Source organism: Euprymna scolopes, chromosome 13 (assembly GCF_053919585.1).
Source record: "Euprymna scolopes isolate OS-2025 chromosome 13, ASM5391958v1, whole genome shotgun sequence".
NCBI classification, from domain to species: domain Eukaryota; kingdom Metazoa; phylum Mollusca; class Cephalopoda; order Sepiida; family Sepiolidae; genus Euprymna; species Euprymna scolopes.
In genome coordinates this window covers 119,935,269-119,962,429 of record NC_136494.1, presented here as the reverse complement: position 1 = coordinate 119,962,429, position 27,161 = coordinate 119,935,269, and positions in this window count along the sequence as shown.

Sequence of the window (27,161 nt, the reverse complement as noted above, 5' to 3'; positions counted from 1 at the left end):
CACAATACATTCAGTATTTAACCTTAATTTGTGAGCCTTGATGAATGTGGAATTGCCTTTTTGTTTTTACTTCCCACGGTCTATTTTGTCAAACAGAATTATTTCCCTTTGTTTGTATTCACGTCATACTGATCGAGTAATTTATTCCTTAAATAATTGCATTATTCAACAGCAAAAGCAAGTAATTTCCTTTTAATTGTAAAGAAAGATCTAAGATGTTATTCTTTATATAATTGAATTACAATAAACTACTGCGGTTCTTCTTTTTTGCTTTTATCTACATTATAGACTAATATCAAGGAATTCACTTGTTATTTTGTTTCATTAGTTAACCGTAAAATAAATTGACTTCCCTTTGTTATTGTTTTATCTTTATTTTCATGGAAAGTGATCGTCTGAGCTCCAATCACTGGTCCCTCTCGCCAATCTTTCACGAAAAACACCCGTCTGGCTGAAACCACTGTTATTAATTTTCCCCACTCTTTATCTGTGCCTAAATCCAAGCGTAGATTCCATGAGCAGAGCTTCTTTCTTAGAAGTACACGACTGTGGAACTGTCTTTCGTTTGCCTGTTTCCCACCTGAATACAACTTGGATGTCTTCAAGTCCAACATAAACAAATTCCTGACAAACCGTCCCCTTAAGTAAAACACTTGATCAAATCTCCAATACTAATAATTACTACGATACTATTCCATTGGTTACTGTACACGCAATAACCCTTATCCCTGAGTGGATTCCGGGCCTTGATAAGTGGTGACTACCATGTAAAAAAAAGAGTGTAAAATCAAGGCGTTTAATCTTTAAATTGCTGCATTATTCAGCAGTTAAATAAGGTGATAACCTCTGGTTTATTTATAAATTACAGTGCAAGATCAAGACTTAAATTACTGCATAATTCAACTGTAAAATAAAGTGCCTTCTCCTTGTATTGACCATTGAATAGTTTCTGTCCGTCTGTGTCATTCATTTCAGTAAGTTAAGTAAGGTAAAGACGAAAAGAACTAGCTAACATAACATTAGTCTCTCTATCTCCTAGGTTTATTCTCTCCAAACAAAGCCTTGATGAAAGCTCAGCTAACGTCTCCTTGTATATTACTTTTTGCATAAAAAATACGCTTATTCTATAGCAACGACTAGACAGAACGGAGACGATGAAAAAAAAGCGGCAAAAGTAGCACGTATAACCAATCCCACGTATGTATAAATAACTTCTTGATTTTTGTTATTGGAAATGTTACAATTGGTAGTTTTATACATGAGAAGGAAATGAAAAAGAGAGATAGAGAGATAAGGGGGAGGAGGCGGAGGAAAGAAAAGGAGAGAGAGAGAGAGAGAGAGAGAGAGAGAGAGAGAGAGAGAGAGAGAAAGAGAAAAAGAGAATTACAGAGGACGAGTGTACAGTGTGGAGAAGAGATAGAGAGACAGAAAACATGTGATAAAAGATGTGGAAAAAATGAAAGCGATATATGAGACAAACAGATGAAGACGGAGAGAGAGAGAGGGGGAGAGAGAGAGAGAGAGACAAAGAGGGTAGAGAGGTGGAAGGGGAGAAGGAGGGGTTGTTTTTTAGCTTCAAAGAAATAAAATACTTATTTATTGTTTTTGCAATTTTTGATTGAAAAAGTTTCCATTACGCAATTAGAGAAAAAAGTTTTTCTTGTCTTTTTGTAGTTAATTAAAACACACACACATGCTCACACATATATATCTATATATTTGTTATACTACCACCACTACTATTTCTACTTCCTTTTATCATTATTACCATTATAATTATTATAATTAATAATATAATAATAATGATAATAATAATATATATATATATATATATATATATATATAATCATTATAATTTTTAGCGTCGATACATTTATACATAATTGGTCCCCCGACAAAAGGAGGGTGGACCTGTAAATTCACCCTTGTCCGTTCGTCCGTTTGTCCGTTCGTCTGTCCGCACTTTTCTCAATAACTACGCATTGGAATTTTTGGAAATTTTGCACAAACATTAAACATGATATGAGTAAAAAAAGTGATTTTCCGAGAAAACTCCGATTGTCCCCCCCCCAGGGGTGACTTTCGGGTTAAAATGGCAAAAATTGACACTTTTGTGCTTATTAAAATAATTTATGCCTTGGCTTTTTATAAAACTTTCTGAAAAGTTGTAACTAATTGATTTCTATATAATTTTGTTTGTCTATACTTTGCGATAACTCTTGCGTGTGCCCCAGGGGCTTTTTTAGGGCTAATAAAAACGTTCCATTTTTGGGACTATTTTAGCATATTTGTCCAAAGTTTTCTGTGAATGTCTATTTAGCAGTTTTGCATGGTGCTGAACTCAAATTTAAATATGTTAAGGCCTTAGGGACTTTTGAGGCTAAATGGAGGGGCAAATGATGAACTTAGTCATTTCTATTTTTTGCATGGTGCAGAACTCGAATTTACATATGCTAAGGCTTAAAACTGCACCGTTTGTTCATTTTCACAATAATTTGACGTCCCCCGGGAACTTTTGGGCTAAATGGGGGGGGGTATGCCGAACTTAGTCATTTTTTATGTCTTGTTCATTGTGCACTCACGGGCGACCATGCATGCTTCACTTGTTTTTTTTTTTTAAATTTGTTGATTTTTTATTTAATTATTAATTAAGAATTTTTTTTTCCTTTTAAACTTCTTATCATCATTCTTATATATTTTTATATGTTTAATCTTTAATTCATTTTATTTTAATTAATTAATTTATTTCTCATCATAATTTTACTTCCTGCTATTTAATGTAAATGTTAGATTATCTTTATGTTAAATTTTTACAGATTTAATTATGATAATATAATAGATAAGATTTGGTCTGTGTTTCAAATCATTGCAAAAACGTCAAGTGTTTTCCAGTTGATTTATGACTCATCATGTATGCTGAATTAAAAATGCAGTTTTCTTGATCAGGTCTGCTTTCTAATATAGAGTCTATTTATTTTCCAGCTGCAAAACCGTGTCGTAGGTAACACTTAATAATTATTTTTATTTTCTTTTTTCAATATTTATTTATTTATTTATTTATTTGCGAACTATAATCCTTATCTTTATAGTTGTTATTTCACGACGTTATGGCTAACTATTCCTCTGGCCTTCGTCAGGTTGTTAATCGCGACGGGATAGGAATGCTGAATCTCGTAACTGTATCTTCAGTAATTACTGCCTTCCATAGTTGTCGTCTCACCACGTTTTGGCCAACTAATCCTCTGGTCGGCTTAGGGTAGGATTGAAACCGCTATCTTCATACAATGCTCACCTCGAACTGTAGAGATTCGACGTCTCTATCCACTGCGCCACGATGAAACAACAAAAAATGAGGATAATAGTTCGCAAATAAATAAAATATACAAATTACTCATCTCCAAAAATTCCAATAATTAAATATCCGTTTTTCAGGTCTGGAAAAATGGATCTATAGCGTAAAAACCAGCCTAAACGGTTCTAAACGGAATATACGGTTCTTCCAAACTGGTTCGCAAAAATCACAGATTTTGTGAAGGAGTAATATCGTACGTACTTTGGAGTCAAACTAGGGACAAGGATAAACTATTCGTTTCTCAAATCTGCTACAAAACATGTATAGAGAACTTAATCGTAAGTGCAATTATAATGTTCAATGCCATGATGTTCCTTCTACCATGTTCCTGTTTTTGTACTAAATGTCACCATGGAATCCGGTTTGATACAGCTAAGTGATGAATACAAGTCAGAAAAGGACGACTAACAGGTACCTTTCACTCAAGTTGAACTCAATCACCTGACACGAGACCTAAACCTTTTCAAAGAAACTGCTTGGCTATTGGGTTCTCGTCTCTGTGAGACACGTCTACTAGCACCACTATTAGCACCACATTCTATTAGCGAGAGAGGATTTAGAAAATTCTTCATGTTTGATGAAACATCTTCACTGATCTACTGAAACAATATTGCTGATCTCCTCAGTTATTTTGAAGTATCAGCATAAAGTATGTAGACGTTTCGTTAACTCATCTAACCGAAGTCTTAAAGCATTTTCTTTTCTAAATATCGAAAAGAAGTCTTTGTCGATCCCCGTTTGGCACTCAGTTGAAATGAAAGAATTCTACAAAAACGTGGAATATTTGAACTACGACGCACACACTCACGCGCGTGCGCGCCACACACACACACACACACACACACACACACACACACACATATATATATATATATATATATATATATATATATATATATATATATTAAACAATATATATACCGCTATATATTTGGGGGTACCAAATTGGTAAAAGGGAAAATTATTTGCGACTCGCATTTAGGTAAAAACGCACTTACGTATAAATAATTGAATTCATTCAAAAAGTATCGATAACAAAAACAAATAAATGATATATATCTATAATATAAAGCTGAACGCGCGCGCGCGCGCGCGCGCGCGTGTGTGTGTCTGGTCACGAATAGGCTCCTATATGGTTGACTATTTTAAAAAAAAACTGATTACATATAATGATAGAAGATATATCGAGGATCAGGAATGGGTATATTTGATCTGGAAGAACGATGGTTCATAAAAACTGTGGAGTCTGCGTTCGCGCTTTGCCCCCAAAGTATGGCAATAAAAAATGAAAAAAAAAAAAAACGTTTACAAGGGTTTTTGATATAAATGTACATAATAATACTTTGATAAGCATATTTCAACTTAAATAGGGATGGTATAATAAAATTGTGGGGTCTGCGTTCGCGCCTGTACTCCATGGAAATATGACACAAACTTTAACAAAGACTTTTCATATCCATTTGCGTAAGTATACTTTGATAATTATGTTTCAGTTTGAAGAAATATGGTGTAATAAAATTATTGGGTGTTCGTTCGCACCTGAACACCATAGAATGTAAATATGTCACAAAGTTTAATAAGGTTTTTTAAAAGGGGCGAGGATCCACAATAACACCTTAACTTTAATCTTAATTCACGTTAGCTTTTATTTATTTTTTTTTAGTTGAATCATATTGTGTCGAAAAAATTCACCTCATAAATTCACGTTCTTATTAAAGTGAAAGCTAAAAAAAAGGTCGGAACTTTAGACCATTCTCGACACAAATTTTGCATAACTCTGTTTTTTTCCTTCTCCACTTGCACGTTGCACTCTTTCGAAAATAGATAAATAGATAAATAATAAAAAAAATAAGAACGTTACTTGTTATCGTGTCAAAAGAAGGAAAAATCCTGCTTACGTGATTACGTGTCTTTTTAAAAACATTTACATAACCTTTTTATTTATATATCTGTTCAAGCTTTTTTTTTGTATGTGTACTAGAAGGAATTCAGTTGATTACAACCCTTTCTGTGTCTTCTTTACATTACAATAGTACAACTCTGAATCCGACGGCGCAATACTACACCGTTCAATACTGTACAACTGAAACGAAGCTGTTCTGCTTGAAAAGGGCGGCATTTTCTTCTTATTCATATTTATATCGATTCTTTGCTTTAAAAAACTAAAGTAATTACGTGTTTACTTTTTTAATATCCCATTTTGCTGTTTCGGATTATTTTACTAAAGTAAGTAAAGCTTCATTATTTTTCCAAACTGTTTTTGTTTCTTTGTTTTTCGATATTTCGTCGATATTATTTAGTAAGAGGGTTTAGCAGAAAAGCCAACAAACGACTACCCGAAAAAATAAATATACAAGAAATAAATGTTACCATAGTCAATAAAAGTTCAGTTCATGTTTTTTTTTGTTTTGAAATAGTTTTTAATGCTCTTTACTTGAAATAATTTCAGCGAACCGAAACTAAAACGAAATTTGAGGCGATAACAACTTAAATGAATTTTTATATAAACTACACATGCCATAATCGAATATTCCTCAAGCACAAAATAACGGAAAACATTAAAATATGTTTATAAATATTCCTTACGTTGACGGAACTCTCTTAAATTATTAACACAGAATGCTCAGGTGCCCCTCCAAATTGAAAACGGGGCTTTCCATTTCAAAGTCACTGCCATTTTGATTTTTTTTAAACCGGTTCGTGAATTAAAAAAAAAAAATTGTTACAAACTACTTAAAAATACAAACCAATGAACTTTTCTACAATAACAGTAATTTTCATTGACTATGGTAACATTTATTTCTTGTATATTTATATCATTATATATATAACATTTTCTCTTTGTAAGGAAACATCATTTTGTTGGTCACTCTTGGCTACGAATGGAAACAAAGTTGATATAAAAAATATATTTTCGCGAAAATCATCTTTACTTTCATCATATTTTGCTTAGGGTAAAATATTTGGGTATCAAAACCTATCTCTTTACAACCCCCTCCTTTTCATAGCCTATCATACTTTCATCAATCACAGTCCATTTTCTGTAGGCTGTTTTTGAACCCAGTCAACGACGGGTACTTCTGCTAGTATATATATATATATATATATATATATATATATATATATATATGTATGTATGTATGTATGTATGTATGTATGTGTGTGTGTGTCCATAAACATAATATAATAACAATGTAATTTGCACTCGAATGTGATACATTCGGGCAGAATAAAAATAGGGGGCATTAGTTCTTAAATTACAAGGCTGCCAAAAGTAATCATGACGTCTACTTTCTGCTTTATTTCGAAGTTTAGTGCCTGTTCTGATATTAAACTGCCTATGTTCTATCCTCGGTGGACGAAAAACAAATACTTCTAGATTAAAGAAAGTTTTACTTTTTAATTCATTGAAAACTGACCTTAAGTTAATATGCCCCTATTAAAAAGCAAGAGCGACTGTCTGTGAATACTACGCTTCAGCTTGGTTTTTACAGTGTTGAGTCATTGGATAAGATATGCTTCAATTTGCTAGCAGTCAACGCGGACGTAGACTCAGCCTATTTGATTTAGATCATTTAGAAATAAAAATGCGATGATTGAAACAAATGTCATATGTATTGTATTTCGCTGTCCTGATCAATGTTGCATTAATTTGATTATATGAAAACCAAGTATCTATGAAACAGTTGGCGTTGCGGCAGCTGGTTCTCCTCGATTGACACAACTATATATAAAGTGGGTTAGAAGCCCTATTACAGAGGCATTCTAAGTAGCGAGTTGTGCAATAAGGTGTTTGTTAACATTACATTTAAATGTCTGCATATTTGTACAGAGAGGGACCCCAAAGCCGAGTAGTTCAAGAAAGTAGAACGCCTTCCAGTATGGAGTGATCTTTAAAATTAAAGAGTGAGATTTTGCTTATTGTCGAGTCGATCGGGAGCATTTACGCAAAGCTGGCACCAGTATGGCAAGATCGTCAAAGCACATTCCATGAAAGTACTTACAAAACAAGCACAAGAATTACGGCGATGGGACCAAAGCTGAAAATTAGTAGACAGTATAAAACCTATTAGATTAGAACTATTTTTTTCAGAAGGGGAGAGACTAGTGGTTTGTGCACCTGTCCATATGTGACAACAATACTCCATGCGTGCATGAATGAGACATAGGGTACTCACATGTTTGAGTAATTATTTTTAGTACGATAAAGGGAGACCACATTCTTGCAGCGGCCTTGGCAATGTCTTCTATGACAGCCGAACTTCAACTGCAGATGGACTGCATAGACTTATTGACAAGGATTCCTTAAAATAGTGTTTTCATGTTTTATCCTTATTCTTGGCAAAATCATGTTTCGCTTTCAATAAAATGAAACTAATTTTAGTCTACCTGAGGAATAAACGCCATTACGAACAGTGCTGATCAGGATATTCGGCATCATCAAATCTTCACACTAACGTACTGTACTTGCAACAACCCTTATCCCTGAGTGGCTTCCAGGCCTTGATAAGTGGTGACCACCGTGTAAAAATAAAATACGAGCAAACATTAATAGTTATAAACTTGGAAAAAACTACAAAAAATATAATCGATAAACCCCATATTTTATTATACCATACCTGTTCACACTGAAACACTTATCACAATATTCTGTGGATCTATATTAAAAAAAAAAACTTGTCAAACTTTGTGACATATTTCCATTCTATGGAGGTAAGGCGCGAACGAACACCCCATAATTTTATTATACCATATTTCTTCAAACTGAAGACATAATTATTAAAGTATACTTACGCAGATTATATGAAACATCTTTATTAAAGTTTGTGCCTATTTCTATTCTATGGAGGCCAGGCGCGAACGCAGAATCCACAATTTTATTATACCATCCCTATTTAAGTTAAAACATACTTATCAAAGTATTCTTATGTACATCTATATTAAAAACACTTGTAAACGGTTTTTTTTTTTAATTTTTAAATTTTTTATTTTCATACTTAGTGGACCAGGCGCGTACGCAGACCCCGCAATTTTAATGAATCATCATTTTGCCAGATCAAACATACCCGTTCCCGTGTCTCGATACATCTTCTATCATTATATGTGATCAGTTTTCTATAATAGTCAACCATATAGGAGCCTATTCGTGACCAGACACACACACACACACACACACACACACACACACACACACACACACACACACACAGACGTTCAGCTTTATATTAGAGATGTAACTTCGCATTATACTCTTCATGAAACTGTTGTAGAAAACGTTTATGCACTGTCGCCGGGATGATCACTCAATCACTGTGCATTACTAGATCGTTGCAGATAAAATATGTTCCAGGATTTTTTTTAGTTATTTTCTATTATAACCTTTTAAATATATATTATTTTTATAAAATCATCGTTTATCGCTTTATCTTTGTTGCTCTCAGTGCCAATGAAAGTTATCTTAGTATAATAAACAAAGTGTTTCTCACCTCAGCTTCTGTTTGTAAAGAGGTTATTACCGCATCCTTAAGGAATTCCAAATATTTCAACATCAATTTAGATAATCTATCCGCGTTACACATCTATGAAGATGAGATTTCATCTTGTAGTTAAAATTTAGAATAATGATACCCTCCTTTCTAATACGTCTTCGATTAATAAATTGTTAATAAATTTTTAAGGCCGCTTCGTTATGTAAATCTTCTTTCACAGGCGAAACATTGTTACTAGTGTTGGGACGATTAATCGAAATCGGGATTCGGAAAAATCGGAGCTTTCTGGCGAATCGGAATCAGTATTGGAATCGGAAAAATTGGAGCCTATTTTCCGATGCCAAAACCAATACCTAAGATTGTCTTTTTTATTTGCTGGTGGTAATAATAAAATAATAAATAGTTATTGATTTAATCTTCCAGTAAGACTAAAATCTCTTGATTACCCTCTCACAAGTGTGTCTTTTATGTTTGAGAAAATATATGTACATTTACCATGTGTAGTTTACGGTAATCGGGATAAAATAACACTTTTATGGTTAAATATTTAGAGATTTATAAAGAATCGGAATCGGAATCAGTAATTGTAACGGAATCGGGAATTTAGTACGGAATCGGTAATTGTATCGCAGTCGGGAAAAATATTGGAATCGTCCCAACAGTAATTGTTACCAAATAAATGATGCCAAGTGCTTCTTTTTTCTATGTGCGAGTAAAAGTGTACGAGAAGCATGCGCTTTCGGCTTCAGCGATCCGTCGTCCATTCTGTGGCAAATGTATGTTCCTATGCCGTATCAGCTCACTTCGGACACTACGACGATTTTGCCTTCTGAATCATAATGGCTTGAAAATAAATCAAACGAGAGAATGATCTTTATTTTTTTTTTTTAAATGCTATTCTGCAGACCAAATCCAGTCCCAATTCATTTAACGGCGCTCGTATGTTATGCATACTTGAGATAAATACGTTATAATAATTTACTAACACAAGGAAACTTTGGGAAAACATATTTCCTGACGTTGACATATTCTGTATTGCATCTTCTCTCGCTGAATCGGATCTTCTCTTATTCCTACCTATTACTTGTTCCAGATATTTAATTTCTTGTATAAAGAATTGAATTTAGATTTCTCTTTAAGTTTGAAACTGTAATCTTTAATCTTTTGAAAATCTAATATATATATATATATATATATATATTTATATATATATATATATATATATATATATATATATATATATATATATATATTAGGTTTTCAAAAGAATTAAAGATTACAGTTTCAAATAAACTACTGGAGTAGAAAGCTCTCTTACATCTAAAGATCTCTACTGTGTAGGGGTGGGAGTTAGCTGCTTGTCGGGTTTGTCGAGGGTATTTACGTCAGGAGGGGACACAAGTAGTTGCAGTTTGTCAGAGTATTCACCATTAAAATACTTGTAGAACAGGCAGAGGGATGCAACATTTAATCGGTGGGACGGAGGCTGAAGTTTAGATGACAGTTCAGGACCTATCAGGTTGGCGACTCTCTTTTGGACCTTGTCTAGGAACGAGAGACTAGTGGCAGCTGCACCAGCTCAAATATGACAACAATACTCCATACATGGGCGAATGGTGGCTTTATAGAAGTACAGGATACTTTCGGGCGTTAGTAGCTTTCTAGCACGGTAGAGAGAGTTTACCTTCTTCGCAGCGATCCTGGCAATGCTCTCAATGTAATTGTTCCAACTCGTGTTTCCTGTGAATGTTAGGCCGAGGAGTTTAAAAGAAGAACTTTCAGATAATGAATCTTTGGCCATTACTATTGGTGGTAAAGAAGATTTCTTGTAATTATTGAAGGAAACAAGTTTAATCTTGGCAGCATTGAATGTGACCATCCATTTTTGACCCCATTCCACTATAGATTGGGGGTCTTCCTCTACTGTGTTTCTGCCATTTCCTTAGATATATGTCCACTTGTTTTTCTGTCGTGCCTATTATACAGCGTGGTGTCATCCGCATATATACCCATCTAAGAGGCAATTTTGTCAGGGAGGTCATTTATGAATATTTGGAATAATAAAGGTCCAAGGATAGACTCCTGAGGTACTCCCGCATTTATATAATATTGTTTAGATGTACGACCGTCGAGGACAACCTGGATTTTTCTCTTATCTAAGAAGGATTTAATTATGTTAAGTATTCGTCCAGTGATACCATATGATCTGATTTTCATGAGACCTTCATACCCTGTCAAAAGCCTTAGATATATCTAGAGCTACAGCTCTACTCTCTCCTGCTTTGTCCAGTTAATGGTATATAGGTTCAGAGATTACAGTTAGAATATCTGCTGTGGAACGGGCTTGCCTAAATCCATATTGTTGATCGGCCAGAAGCTTAGCAGCTGTAGTGTGATGGACTAGAGCTTGGTTAATTATGAACTAAAATATTTTGGTGAAAAGTGGGAGGAGACTAATGGGACGATAATTTAATGGGTCAGTTCTTTCGCCAGAATTCTTGTAAACTGGTACCACAGAAGCAATTTTCCAGCAGTCCGGAAAGCTAGAGTCATTAAGGCATTTGTTGTAAAGTTTGGAGAGAACTGGAGCTACTTTAGCGGAGCATTTTTTTAATAGCACAGCCGGGATGAGATCAGGTCCACATGCTTATGACGTGTCAAGACCTTTATGTTCCTCCGTAGTTTTACTAATTGCTAAAATAAAAAAACTCTAGACTTTTAAGTAATGTGTTCATTACTTACTAAAATATTACCGATTCCACCTTTTCCCCAAACAGTAGCCTCCCCAATTTGTATAAACATTTATGCGTAGTTATACATAATAACTTCGAGCATTCTTCGTCCACAATGATCTGCAAATATGCGTTGCTTACATTCACTGTTTAGTATTTACATCATGACAAAAAGAATTTATCAATTAATTTCACAATTTAGATTTCTCCGCCCAATTTGTGATGCGTCAGTTATTCGAATTATTGATCAGAAATGCTATTAATGTTAGCGTTTTTCCTTGAAGTGTGACTTCCGTTATTAGTTTTCACTTGCATTTCATTTGCTCTCCGTATACGCTTTCTGTATTTATTTACTCTTCAGTTAAGTTGGCTTGGCGATTTCCTTCCATGATTATTAATAACTGAGATATCGGATCCTGACTTTAACTGCAGGTTTATGTTTCTGCTAAAATTTTGGTCCAGGAAAAATTGTAACATTTTTAAGTTCATCACATTTAACGGTTCTGATAAAAGTCTTTCTTGTTTTATTCTTTTTTTTTCTGCAAGTCACACCTGTATTCTCTTTGCGATTACGTTTGAAGCATTTCTTAGTTTTATAAAGGCAATCGCTGTACAAATGTATCTTTCTGCAACGGTTTTCTTTTCACTATTATATTTTAATACTGAAATCAGTCTTTTCTTGCGGACTTGTCTTATGCGAGACACCCAAGAGAGTTCAATATCCTTTTAATCCTAGCGCATCCTAATGAATTCTTAAACGCTTTGCTGCAGTGTTCGATCTACCTCTAATAACAAACAAAAATCCATAAAAAAAATCTAACGAAGATGAAGATATAATTGGTATCTGATTAAGTGTCTCTTTTTATTTATTAATTATTCTTATTTAGATATGGTATGCCTTTATATATATATATATATATATATATATATATATATATATATATATATATATATATATATATATATATACTCGGGTTTTTTTATATTCAAAAGTAATGGACTAATGAATTCAACGAGGTTGTTAGATAGTGCTCAATAAAAAGAGCTGATAATACTTGTTTATTGTTATATAAACATGCTCGCATGTTTATATAACAATAAACAAGTATATATATATATATATATATATATATATATATATATATATATATATATATATACATATTATTTGAACTCATACCTTTTTTCCTTGCACCCATTTGTGAATTATTCAACGAAATTCTGCATTTTGGATTACTTTGAACCATCTTCAATTAACGCGAATCGTTTGGATTTTAATTGTGGAAATGGAACTTTAATCACCTTTTTTGGATTTAACCGTTATTGAATATTTTACCTTTCAAGAGACCATCCATTCACGTGAAATCACCCTTTTCTCCCCCCTATTCCCTCTGCTTCACTATTTGTTACCAAGTAAGAACTATGGCTTCACTTGTAGTTTCATCAAATACTTTTGCAAGCAAAATCCGACCCGGCATTTTGCTAATCCCTACCCTCTGATGAGAAGGAAAGTATTTCTTCGAAACCCCGCGGATTAAGGACTATCCACTTATTTTGTGCTTCCATTTTAAAAGTAAATGCCATTAACTCTTTTTAAAGTGTTTTTAACATGTTTTATTAACTACTTTTTTATATATGTATATATATATACGTATATATATATATATATATATATAAGAAAATACTTAGATTTTACACACACACATATATATATACATATATATATATATATATATATATATATATATATATATATATATATATATATAGTCAAAATCTGTAAAGTCTGACAAAACTATCAGATCGTTAATTCAATTCAAATAGTGGAAATATATGTAACTAAGCAGATTCAAAACGGTTAAAAAATATATTTTGCTCTACTGTAGTATTGAGCACTATTTTCAGTTTTTTTTACCATTTACCATTTATTCATAAATATGTATATACATATATATATTTGTATATTATATATATATATATATATATGTGTGTGTGTGTGTGTGTGTGTGTGTGTGTAAAATCTAACTATTTTCTTTTCTTTTTTCTGTAGATGACTAATTGAAATTTTATTTCAGAGTCCCACCCTATCTCATCCTCTTTTCTCTATTTCCGTTTCCATAGTCAAAACCCTTTCCCTACTTTGATAATGCGATTTTCTGAATCCTGTATCTAGCTGCTTTCCATTGCGACAACACCAAGGCGATACTGATAACAGGCCTGGAAAGCTATGCAAATCGGATTCGGTCACGTGAGGATCTATATCACTACTAAGCAGTCTTTATTGGGAGCATTTTCTAACAAGAAACATGTCAGCAATATCGAGTACTAGCAGATTATCCGGTCCTAAAATACGCATAAATATTATATTTTAATCCTAATAAATTCCTAAGGATTTGCTGCAGTGTTAGATCTAGCTCATTTTCCAGTTTGTTAAGGATTTTCCTAATTTCCGACTATGTGCTCGGCAACAATTCTTGTGCAAATACAAAGCATCTGAAATAATTAGAATTTAATTCGGATAAGTCATTCACTCTATGCAGGTTTAAACCAACTTTCTGCCCTGGAGGAAGTGTCATAGGCATATTGAATTCACAAGGGACCTCCAGTCGCATGCATATTCGATCAAGAGGAAAGACGACGTTAGGTTTTGACAGCTCTGGCAGGGACGTCGCCATGTCTTCTTACTTGCAGCGGCTCGTATTCCCAAATTGTCACACATCTGATACTGACAGACTCAACGTTGCTTAACTTTCGTGAACCGATGTGTCAACTTTATTATGCGGTATACCAGAACCGACATTATTGTAAATACTATGGTTTTCAACTTTTACGCGTCATTAATCTTGACCTAGATACTCCAAGATGAACTTTAGACACAGTCGAGGCTAAATTGTACACAAACACAGTGACAAACAGACTTGACCGGAAGCAAAATCTTTGACGGATGTACTAATGTTCAGAATCAGGTAATGAAAAACTAATAAAACACAAATATTTTTTTAAACAAAACAATTGGAGTTGTTTGAGAATAAAATTTTCCTCATCTTTCTAGATCCTTACGTTTTCTTACAAGATAAAAACACAACGAAAGCGCCTCACTCTAAAATTGTAAGTGCTTAAAGCAAATAATAAAATAGAATAACAACCTTATTTAACTTTTATTTTTACTTTCAATTATGTTTCATTTTTTTTTGTATATATTTTTAAATTCTGGCATTTTTTTGTACCAAATTATTTCTTTTATAGGAAATACAAAGTTAAACTTAATTATTACTATATCGTTCAGTTATTAGATTATTAATTCATCAAAAAGGCTATATTTGATTTTGTTTAGTCAATTGTACATGACATTTCGAAAGTTGTTTAAATTATTTCGAAAGTTGTATGGTATGAACATATATTTATTGCAATTAAATGTGTGTGTACGAGATGTCTTCAATAAGCTACCAGACATTTTTCGTATGGACACTTTTATTGATGGTACACACATAAAACTCTAATCCCCTTCGAAGTAATCTTCTCCTGCTGCAATGCACTTGTTGGACCGTTCCAATAAATTTTGGAAGTCCACATCGAAGTCATCTTGTGTGAGCGTGTCAATGACCCTGATCACAGTCTCTATCATCTACTCAATTGTCTCATAACGACAGCCTGTAAAGTTTTCCTTCAGCTTAGGGATTAACAAAAGCTCATAGGGAGCAAAATATGAACTATAGGGATAGCAAGGAACTATCTTGATGGCTATCTTGGTCAAATAGTCTGTGACAAGGATGGAATTTAGGACGTGCATTCGCTCAAATCTTCCGCACTTTTAGTTCCTCGCGAATAATTGTGTGTACAGTTCCCACACTGACATCAAACTGTGTACTTATTGTCTCTATAGACACACGACAGTTCTTATTGATAAAATTATTTATTTGGTGTTCTGACTTCCTTATTCCTTCCACATCTCTCATCATCCCTCACAAACCCCCTGCCTTCCTTAAGTCTGTTATACCATGCAAATCTTATGCGTAGTTCAAGCAAGATTGCCTAAAAGCAGCCTGAAACATTCCATACGTTTCTGTCGCATTTTGTCCAAGTTTTCAACAGAATTTTATTACATATCGTTATTCTAAAGTGTGTTCATGCCCAAATTGCATTTTTTAAATTAACCTGCTGTAACAATTGCTTTAGTAGGGTGTATTCCAAATCCTGTTGTAGCTATTCATTTGAACCTGAAATTATAAAAATTGGTCAGTCATCTTATAAAATGTATAGCAACAATATACTGAATTTTCAAGGGTTTACGACAATTTTAAATGTCTTTACAAAAAAGCTGAAAGCTATTGAAGGCACCTTGTGTGTGTATATATATATATATATATATATATATATATATATATATATATATATATATATATATATGTTTGTGTGTGAGTGTGTGTGTACGCGAACGCCTGTGTAATTTTAATCATTCATATATATATATATATATATATATATATATATATATATATATATATACGAGCAAACAGTTAATAAAACATGTTAAAAACACTTTGAAATGAGTTAAAAACATATTTAATCTGAAAAGGAGACACTAGATAAGTGGATAGTCCTTAATCCGCGGAGTTTCGAAGAAATACTTTCCATCTCATCAGAGGATAGGAATTAGCAAAATGCGGGATCGGATTTTACATGCAAACTATATTTGATGAAACAACAAGTAAGTCAAAGATCTTACTTGAAAACAAAGAAAGTGAAGCAGAGAGAATATGGTGAAGAAAAAGGTGATTACACACGAATGGATAGTCTGGTGGAATTTTTATTATATATATATATATATATATATATATATATATATATATATATATATATATATATATATATATATATTATGTTCTTATATTTGTACAGAACATTTAGAATGCAAGTTTTAAAAAAATAACAATGTTCTGTTGTTCGTACCTTCACAATGCAAGTAAATGTTCAATATCGATTGAGACTAAGAAATCAAATATGAGGGGCGTGCAATAAGTAATGCCCCTGACCCACTTCCCATAGCAGTTGACCAACGAAACTTGGAAGAGTTATTAGTCTTTCTCTACGGAGGACACCCAGAGTTATACATTTCTCCCATCGTTTAATGCAGCTCTGGAGACCGTTTTTGTAGAACACCCCAGGTTGGTCCTCCAACCACGACATGACTTCAGAAATCAAGGCTGCATCATCTGGGAAACACTTTCCTTTCAAAAACAACTTAATGACTGGGAAGAGGTGAAAGTCAGAGGGTGCAATGTCAGGAGAGTAGGGAGGATGGGGTAGGATTTCATAACCAATAACCACACGCCCGTGCTTCTGTCATCACTACTCCGTCCTGGTTCCAGAAGACTGAGTATTACCTAGTCATCGGAAGGCTGCACCCTTGCCTTCTCTGGAGGTGGTGAGTTCAAGTGCTTCCACTGCATTCACTAGGTTTTGGTCTCTGGATCATAGTGATGGACCTAGGTTTCATCCTGTGTAATCAGACTTTTGAAAAACTTTGACTCATCTTCTTGGCACATCTTCAAATTCATCCTCGAGCACTCAACGCGTTCTCGCTTCTGGAATGGTGTGAGCAACATGTGAATCCTTTCGAATATTTTGTTTTTATTGAATAGATAAATAAGATTATTATATAATGCATAATTTTATCTTCGTAAAATATAAAATATATTTCCATTCACAGATGTTGTCAATCTTAACGTATATCGCTAACTAAACATATTCCCGGTTTACAGGCGTATTATTAGCATTAGTTTAATGTTATTGAAAGATAACTCCTAAAACTATCTCTTAAGTATTAATAAGACAAATAAAAATATCAATTCGGATATAACATGTAATCGGTGAAATCGATTCGAATACATTTGTCAAAGTGAATTAAGTTCTATTAATAAAAATAAAATAAGATATTTACTGAAATTACCAAAAATATTAAGTTAAAATATCTTATTTCAAATTGTAAACGTGGATATATTTTCAATTATTTTGCTCTAATTCCTCGCTCCCCAACATGCACCTCAGTTGTTTTCTCTAACGTTTATTTAGTTACATTATATATATATATATATATATATATATATATATATATATATATATATATATATATATATAGTGATGATGATCATAATATAAATAATAATTATTCATATAGAAAAAAAGATAATTATATAAAACTATAACTGCAGAATTAAAGTACATTGCCTTTTAAACAATAACTGCTTACGAGGAGAAGTAATTTACAAGAATATAGAAATATGTAATAAAAGCATACTGAATAAAAGAAAAGCAATTATAGTAGATAATTATCAAACTATTATTTATATTAAACTAATCATACAGCCGACTATAATCGACGAACTTCAAGCACTTGTACCTCATCGATGTGACCACCCCCGACAAATCCGACAAGCAACTAAGTCCCATCACTTTACAGTAGAGATCCCTAGGTGTAAGAAAGCCTTTTACTCCAGTAGTTTCTTCCCCACAACTGCAAGTCTTTGGAACTCCCTTCCGGGATTCTGCTTTCTCAACTGCACTGATATGCAGAAGTTTAAGTGTAATGTGAACAAACATCTTTCTACTCATCTCGCTTCATAACGCCCCCACAAATTATGTCCCCGATAGTAGCCCCCTACTTCAAAGTAGCACTTGCCTTGTTTCGGGTGAAAATTGAAAAAAAAAAAAAAAATCGAATAAATTATCAATATAAGCACATATAACGTTTTTTTTTTTTTTTTAATTATTTATACAGTTGTTTTAATGCATATATTCTTCGAATATTATTCATGTTCAACATATTTGAAAGCCATGATAGATCCACTAATATATTGTTGGGGACGCACCCCTATAGCCTGGAATAATGAACTATTCCATGATGTCACTTCTGTCCATGACGCCACTTCCGGGTAACGAGGGTCGGTTGACAAAGAGACGGACACGCGAAGAGTATGGTCGTCACCCACTAGGCCAGCAGTTGAGCAAAGGTACTGCTCAGTTAACATTTTTCATGCATTTTCGTTAATACACAGTTATTTAACTCTGTGTTCCTCCTCATCAAGTATTCAAATACTAACACACACACATACATACACACACATATACACACACATATTAAATGAAATATGATAGATAAAAGTTATATATAACTTTATTATATCATCAGAAAAATGAGGAAAAGTTCAGGAGAAAATGAAGAAGAACAAAACCTTTTTAGGCCGTGGCATTTCGAAGCAAATGCTACTCATAACGTTGTACTTACTTTTAATTACTATTTACTATATATTCTTCTATTCCTTAATTTTCACTTAATATCTAAATATTAAGCCAGTTGTTTTTTTCTATATTTGCATTTAGTATAATTATGACTCTTCTAATGGTCTGAAGAGAAGCACTTAGCTTCGTCGGAGCACATGTCATGGAAATGTATGTAAAACAACTACATTGTTGCGATTGCATTTGGCAGATATTGTGGGAACTATTATTGAAATTTTTTTCTTAATTTTCCGATTAACTTTCCCTTGTTGTTTGGATGATATAATAGAGTTATATATGATTTTTAATCCTAATCTTTCATTTAATATTATTGATTTCTCCTCTTAATAGTGTTGAGATTTTCGTATCTTGATAAGTTTTGGTTTGTTAAGCTTTACTCTTTGATAACTTAATTGTATATATATATATATATATATATATATATATATATATATATATATATATATGTGTGTGTGTGTGTGTGTATGTGTGTGTGTGTGTGTGTGTGTGTGTGTGTGTGTGTGGCATAAGCCTGAATAGTCCTAGAGTGGATGAAACGCGGCATAGTCAGTGTAGCTTAATCGCCATATATATTTTATAAATTACTAATTAGCTCTACCTATGTTTACGCATAAATTTATACTTTTGTATATTAATTTTATGTGAGTAAATGAAGTAGTCATATATATATATATATATATATATATATATATATATATAGTAAATTATGAAAATGTATATGGCAATTAAGCTACATAATATTTTCTGCAATAGAAAAGTTTGCTTTAAACAGCATCAACTAAAAAAGAAACAACTAAAAGAATCATTTTTTGTATCGGAAAATAGATACATATGTTTTTGATTCCGATACCCACAAAAGTTCTGATTCTTTATTCCGATTAATCTGAAACTGGTAAAAAAATGTTATCTCCTTAATAATTTGACACGCAGTATTTATATATATATATATATATATATATATATATATATATATATATATATATATATATATATATATATATATATATGAAGCTCACAGTATTAATGCCGGTGTCCCTCAGGGATCCATCCTGGGCCCAACTCTTTTCCTGATCTACATTAATGATCTTCCAAATCATATCCTTACATCATTTGTAGACATTTATGCTGACGACACTACCATTTATGGTACCACATCTAAGACAGTAAACGAGCAAGTACTCTCCAATTCTCTCTCCTCTGATCTTGAGCATGTAGTACAATGGGGAAAGGAGTGGCTGGTATCTTTTAATGCATCTAAAACCAAGCTTCTCTCTTTACATCATCAACATTTTAATCCACATTTGTCATCAATTGAAATGAATGGCTCTCGTCTTCAGGAGGCCTCAAGTTTTGACAAGCTTCTGGGCTTGACCATTACTCCTGATCTTAAATGGAACACGTATATCAAATCTGTTGCCAAGGCCGCTGGAAAAATGGTGGGATCTTTCTATCGATCCAGTAGATATCTCACTGCTGATGCTATTCTCTATCTATATAAGAGCCAGGTACGTCCAAGGATGGAATACTGTTGCCACATCTGGGCAGGAGCTGCTAGAAAGGACTTGTCCTGCCTTGATAGAGTTCAAAATAGACTTCGTAGCCTCGTAGGAGATGTCCTTTTCTCCTCCTTACAACCTCTATCTCACAGAAGAGATGTTGCGAGTTTGTCTCTGATGTATCGTTATTTTCATGGAAAGTGTTCAACTGAGCTTCAATCTATGGCCCCCCCTCGCCAAACTTTCACAAGAAACACTCGTCTAGCTGTAAACACTATCAATAATTCCCCCCATTCTTTATCTGTACCTAAACCTAAACGTAGATTCCATGAACAAAGCTTCTTTCTTAGAACTGCACGCCTGTGGAATTGTCTTCCGTTTTCCTGCTTTCCGGCTGACTACAATATGGTTGTGTTCAAGTCTAAGGTAAATAAGTTCTTGATGAGCCGTTCCATATAAGTTATTAAATTTACCAAATTTTCATTACTAATGATTACTATATTGACCAACTTCTACTGTACACTCTTTAACCCTTATCCTTGAGTGGCCTCTGGGCCTTGATAACGTGGTGATGCCTTTGTAAAAAAAAAAAAAAAAAAAAAATATATATATATATATACACACAGTGGGGAAAATAAGTGTTGGACACACCCCATTATTCTTTATTTAACACATTTTTTATGCAGCGAATGATGTGAAAATTTAACAAGAAATGGTTACTAATTTAACAATAACAAATAACTTTAGAAATTGGAACCTTTTAATGCATAACAAAATTATATAATAAAAACGAGAATAGCCGGAAAAAAAGTATTGGACACACTAACGCAATTTCATCTAATATTTAGTTGAAACCCCCTTATTGGCTATTACAGCTTCGAGACGTTTTCTATACGACGAAACTAATTTGTGAGAACGTGCAGGCGATGTTTTGGCCCACTCTTCAACACATACTATCTTCAAATCCTGAATATTACGTGGATCTCACTGGTGGACCATGATTGAGCTCTCTCCATAGATTTTCTATAGGATTTAAGTCTGGGGATTGACTAAGCCACTTAAGAACATCTATTTTGTTCTGTACGAACCAATTGGAGGTTATTTTAGCAGTATGCTTGGGATCATTATCTTGTTGAAAGATCCATCCCTGTCACATACCTAACACATTGGAAGCAGGCAAGAGATTATTTTCAAGAATTTCCCGATATTTGGCTGCATTCATCTTTCCATCTATAATATGAAGTGGGCCAGTACCATTTGAAGAGAAGCATCCCCAGAGCATGACATTTTCACCACCAAACTTTACAGTGGGGAGGGTGTTCTTGGGATCGTGCGCTGTGCCATCTCTTCTCGATACTCGACGTACAGAGTTAATGCCGAAAAGTTCCACTTTCGTCTCATCGAACCAGATCATATTCTTCCAGTAATCATCTGTTTTCAATAAAAGGTCTCTTGCAAACTCCAGACCAGCATTAACATGACATTTTTTTTAGTAATGGTGTCTTTCGAGGTGTACGCGATTTAAGACCGTTGCGTCGGAGTACATTACTAATCGTTGGTTTTGTTACTACTATCCCTGTTTCTTCCAAATCTTTCTGAAGTTCACCTCGTGCAGTTCTCAGTTGCTGCTGAATTTTTCGTACAATCTTTCTCACTGCTCGTCCGACATCTTGCGAGGATCTCCAGTGCGCGGACAGTTCAGGGTTGAGTCATGCACCTTCCATTTTCTAATAAGGTTCCCTATGGTGCTTACAGGGATTTTGAATTGAGCATATATACACCGATAACCAATTCCATTCTTGTGCTCAGCAATAATCTTATCACAGACGACTTAAGAGAGTTCTTTACGTTTACTCATTCTGAGAACTTTCACGCGTGATGACTTACTGGTGACTAACATGTTCCAATACTTTCCAACGACGTAGAGTGTGGTCTACAACAATCGAGAAACTTCTAAAATGTATAATAGTGTCAACAAATTAAAATGCAAATAACAATTTCCAGCATTATTTATAAAAAATAATAATAAAATATAATTTAAAACAATGTGTCCAATACTTTTTTTCCAGCTATTCTCGTTTTTATTATATAATTCTTGTTATGCATTAAAAGGTTCCAATTTCTAACGTTATTTGTTATTGTTAAATTAGTAACTATTTCTTGTTAAATTTTTGTGTCATTCGCTGCATAAAAAATGTGTTAAATAAAGAATAATGGAATATATATATATATATATATATATATATATATATATATATATATATGTTTGGGTTTGTGTTCCTTGAATAGAAACGCTTGTTGAGTTTAAATCAAATAAATACGTATTAGATACGTTTGAAGCCAAATCAACGCATTATTACAAAATAAACAATTTATATTGAAATTTATAAATATATTTCGAAGTAAAACTTCATCTTCAGTATGTCTTTTTTTGCCATGTTGTTTTTTGGAGCATAGAATCAGTAGAAGTCCTTTTTTTGTTTCTGCGATAGTCTTTTCAAATGTCGGAACGGTACGTTGGTCACGCAGAATTCACGTTTGCGTTTGTGTTCCTTGAATAAAAGCGCTGGTCGAGTTTGAATCAAATAAATACGTATTAGATACGTTTGAAGCCAAAACAACGCATTATTACAAAATAAACAGATATCTATTTTTTAAAAATTTATATTGAAATGTATAAATATATTTATAAATTTCAATATAAATTTCAAACAAAATAAATATCTCTTTCATATAAAATGTTAAATTCTTCACAGCAGAATACATCATATAATTATTTTATCAATTTCTGAATATATTCTGTCCCGATTCAGCAGAAGAATAAAAAACCCATTAACTTTCAAAGGAAAGAAAAACTAAATTTAGACATGATTACATAAATTCTGCTCAACACACACCTCCAAACACCCGGATAACGCCGGGCACCCAGGCTAGTGATTACATAAATTAAAAAATAATCCATAGAGTAGTTTCAATTGTGTTTAATGATATTTACGCCATCATTGATTTTTATGCAAAGTCATTCACACCTCATCATTGTAATTAAGATAATGTGATCATATTGTTTTAGACAACTCTAATGTGATCATATTGTTTTAATCAACTCTAAAATATCTTATACAATACAATTTTTGATTAGTTATTTGTAAATCGTTTATTGATATTTACGAGGGTGAAATGTAATTGAATATAATATGAATATAATGCTCCCTATCTTGGGTTGAGCATATTGGGAAGTGATATACAAATTACCATTACCATGTTAAGCGATGTTTTTTGTGTAAACAAATTGAGCTTATATATTTGGACAATGTCAAAACATTATTAATTAACTGCCCGCGTAGCAGCAGGCAAATAGCGCAACGGTTAGAAGCTCCGACTGTCGTTTGGCTTGAGGTAGTTTCTTGTCTAGCCTCACTGATGAGCTGTGAAACAGCGATACAGTACTGCATTCGTAAATTGGTTAGAAAGCCAGTCTTCGAATGGACAAGAGACTCCGTACATTTGTTTGACCACGTGTGGGATTAATAGTATTATTGTTTTGAATTATTAAATTGAAAGTTTTAAATTAAATCTTTTTATTTTTGTTCGATGAGTTTAGTGTATCGTTTTATTAGGTTTAGATAAGTCATTATTTTTTCGTCGAGTTTATAGTTAGTATGAAATTGAGTTTTGTAAAATTGTAATAAAACTGAAAGTTATCACTTTTGTTAGTGTTGGGTTCCGTATTGTTATGAACAGAGTTTATAAATAGTTTTGTGTGTTAATCGATTAGTTTGTTCGGAAAATTGTTTATTAGATTTCGTATATATATATATATATATATATATATATATATATATATATATATATATATATGTATGTATGTGTGTGTGTGTGTGTGTGTGTGTGTGTGTGTGCACGCGCGTCTAAATATATATGTGTGTTTGATCGAGTAGTTTGTTCGGAAATTGTTTATTAGAGTTTATATATATATATATCTATGCGTGTGTGTGTGTGTAAATATATATATATATATATATATATGTGTGTGTGTGTGTGTGTGTGTGTGTGTGTGTGTGTGTTGATCGACTAGTTTGTTCGGAAAATTTTTTATTAGAGTTTGTATATTTATTTATTTATAAATACGTGTGTGTAAGTATGTATATTTTTGTTTGTGCGCGCATGTGTGTTTGTGTACGCGTGTGTAATACTTTTATATGTGTGTGAACTGCCCTCCCCACTCTGTGTTTTCGTGAGTACGTGTGTTTTTTCTTTTGACCTTGTTTTCTCACATTTGACAAGGTCAGGGTGTTTTTTTGTCGAAGTGAGAGCGGGCGGAGGTTTATTGTGTGAACTATCCGGCCTCATTCGTCCCTGTTTTGACGAAGCGAGGTCAAAACATGTCAGCTGTCTGAGATAAGCAGAGATACTCACGTCCCAATAAGAGAAAAAGAGAGAAAGTTGCAAGAGAAAAAGAGGGGATCGAGAGAAAGAAAGAAAAAACTGGGCGATAAAGATAGATAGATAGATAGATAGATAGATAGATATAACTACTTCATTTACTCACATTAATATACGAAAGTATAAATTTATGCGTAAACTTTAAGTATTTACTTCAACAGTGCTCAATACGTAGGTAGAGCTAGTTAGTAAGTTATGAAATATATATGGCGATTAAGCTACACTGAATATGCTCATGGGTTATTGGGAATGGCGTGGTGGACACTAGAAAGCTGATTGGCTAAACAAAAAACTCAATAGAAGGTGCGTATCTATATAAACGCGAGACAACCACAAAATTCTCGCATAAGCCTGAGGAATCCTAGAGTGGATGAAACGCGAAATATTCAGTGTAGCTTAATCGCGATAGATAGATAGATAGATAGATAGATAGATAGATAGATAGTGTGTGTGTTTTTGTGCGAGAGATATTACCAAAACGTAAATGCATATGGATCCTGATATGAAAACATGTACCATGCCCTTCCCAGCATTTATCTTCTTTTTTTTTACGAAACGGTCACCACGTATACATATAAAGACCCTGATGCCACTCGAGGATCAGGGATAATATGTGTACGGTAGTCATTAGGACAATAGTGTAGTAATCGTTTGTAGTGGAAATTTGGTGTGATTAGATTATTCATGAGGACGATTCAATAAGAATTATTTACGTTAGACTTGCAGACGTCAATATTGTAGCCAGGTGGAAAGCAGACTAACAGAACAGTTACACAGGCGTGCAGTTCTAGGAAAGAAAAGTATTTTCATGAAATCTACGTTTAGGTTTAGGCACAGTGGGGGAAATTATTCATAGTGAATTTGGCTAGACGAGTGTCTTTTGTGAAAGATTGGCGAGGGAGGGACCATAGATTGGAGCTCAGTCGAACACTTTCCATTAAAATAACGATACAGCAGAGATAGGCTCGCAAAGTTTCTTCTGTGGGAAAGAGGTTGCAGAGAAGAGAAAATGGCATCACCCACTAGATTACGGAGTGGGTTTTGAACTCTGTCGAAGCAGAATAGGGAGCTTCGAGCAGCTCCTGCCCAAATGGCAACAGTACTTCATCGTAAGACGAACTTAGCTCTCATACAGGTGAAGGATTGCATCGTCTGATTATAAAATAGACTAAAATTCCTTCAATATTCACAAACAAAAGTTTTTTATCATTATCCATACATTTATTAATTCCTTCATTTATTGTACATTCTTAGTATTTACTCACTTGGAGTTTTCACGCGAGCAATAATTAGTGATTGCTCAGTGAAAAAAATAAACAAGTGTTGTTCATTGGAGTCTGAGTGGCAACAAATCTACTCAGATTGCCATCACCCTACACTCCTTTCAATAACCGTTACAAATTATTATATTATTAATTTTCGTTATCACAACAGCCGTTCGCCATTTTTTGCGACAGCTACCACTGTTCTTCCCTAGTATTTGCGTTGCAATAAATTCTTACAAGGTTTCAATACTATTCGCACCATTCTAGTGCGAATATGATAGTGCTCTGCATCTTGGTTCTTTCTATCCTCCGTTACCATGCATGACATATGTATAAGTGTTTTTTTGGTGGGGGGGGGTAGAAGACAGTCTATAGGATTTCCAGTTGTTTCACTTCCCTTTAATTCGTGTGATTCTGTTTCGATTTTTGTTTTTCTATTTCAATTTACCAATGACCAGTCAAGGTTGGTAAGTTATGTGCATTGGTTTCCGCATTCAAGGATTTTCTTATTTTTTCATCATGCCGTATAATGTAGGCTCTCAATATTTCCTTTGTTTTTATTTTCTCTTAGTCTTCTTTTCCCAGTTTTTCGAGACGGTTCCTGGTGCTCCCACAATTATTCGTATCCTGGTGGTTCTCTCCATGTTTTGTGTCCCTTTTAGTTCTCTAGTAGGTTCTATGTATTTGCCTCGTTTTTCTAATCCTCGTGATATCCACCATATTAACTGCAATGACGGGGGCAAGAAGTTTCACTTATCGCTATTTTGTTCCAAACAGAGATGATCTGTTTGGGTATTATTACTCATACAAGAAGATATGAAATGAGGCTGACGTCACCAAGTTGTTTTAAGGAACAAGATTTTGAACAGCTTGTCTCGCCCTTTTTTTTTACATGGCAGTCCCCACTTATCAAGGCTCGGAAGCCACTCGGGGATAAGGGTTATTGCGTGTACAGTAATCAATGGGATAGTATCGTAGTAATCGTTAGTATTGGAGATTTGATAAAGTGTCTTACTTAAGGGGGCGGTTCACCAGGATTTGTTTATGTTGGACTTGAAGACATCTAAGTTGTAGTCAGGTGGGAA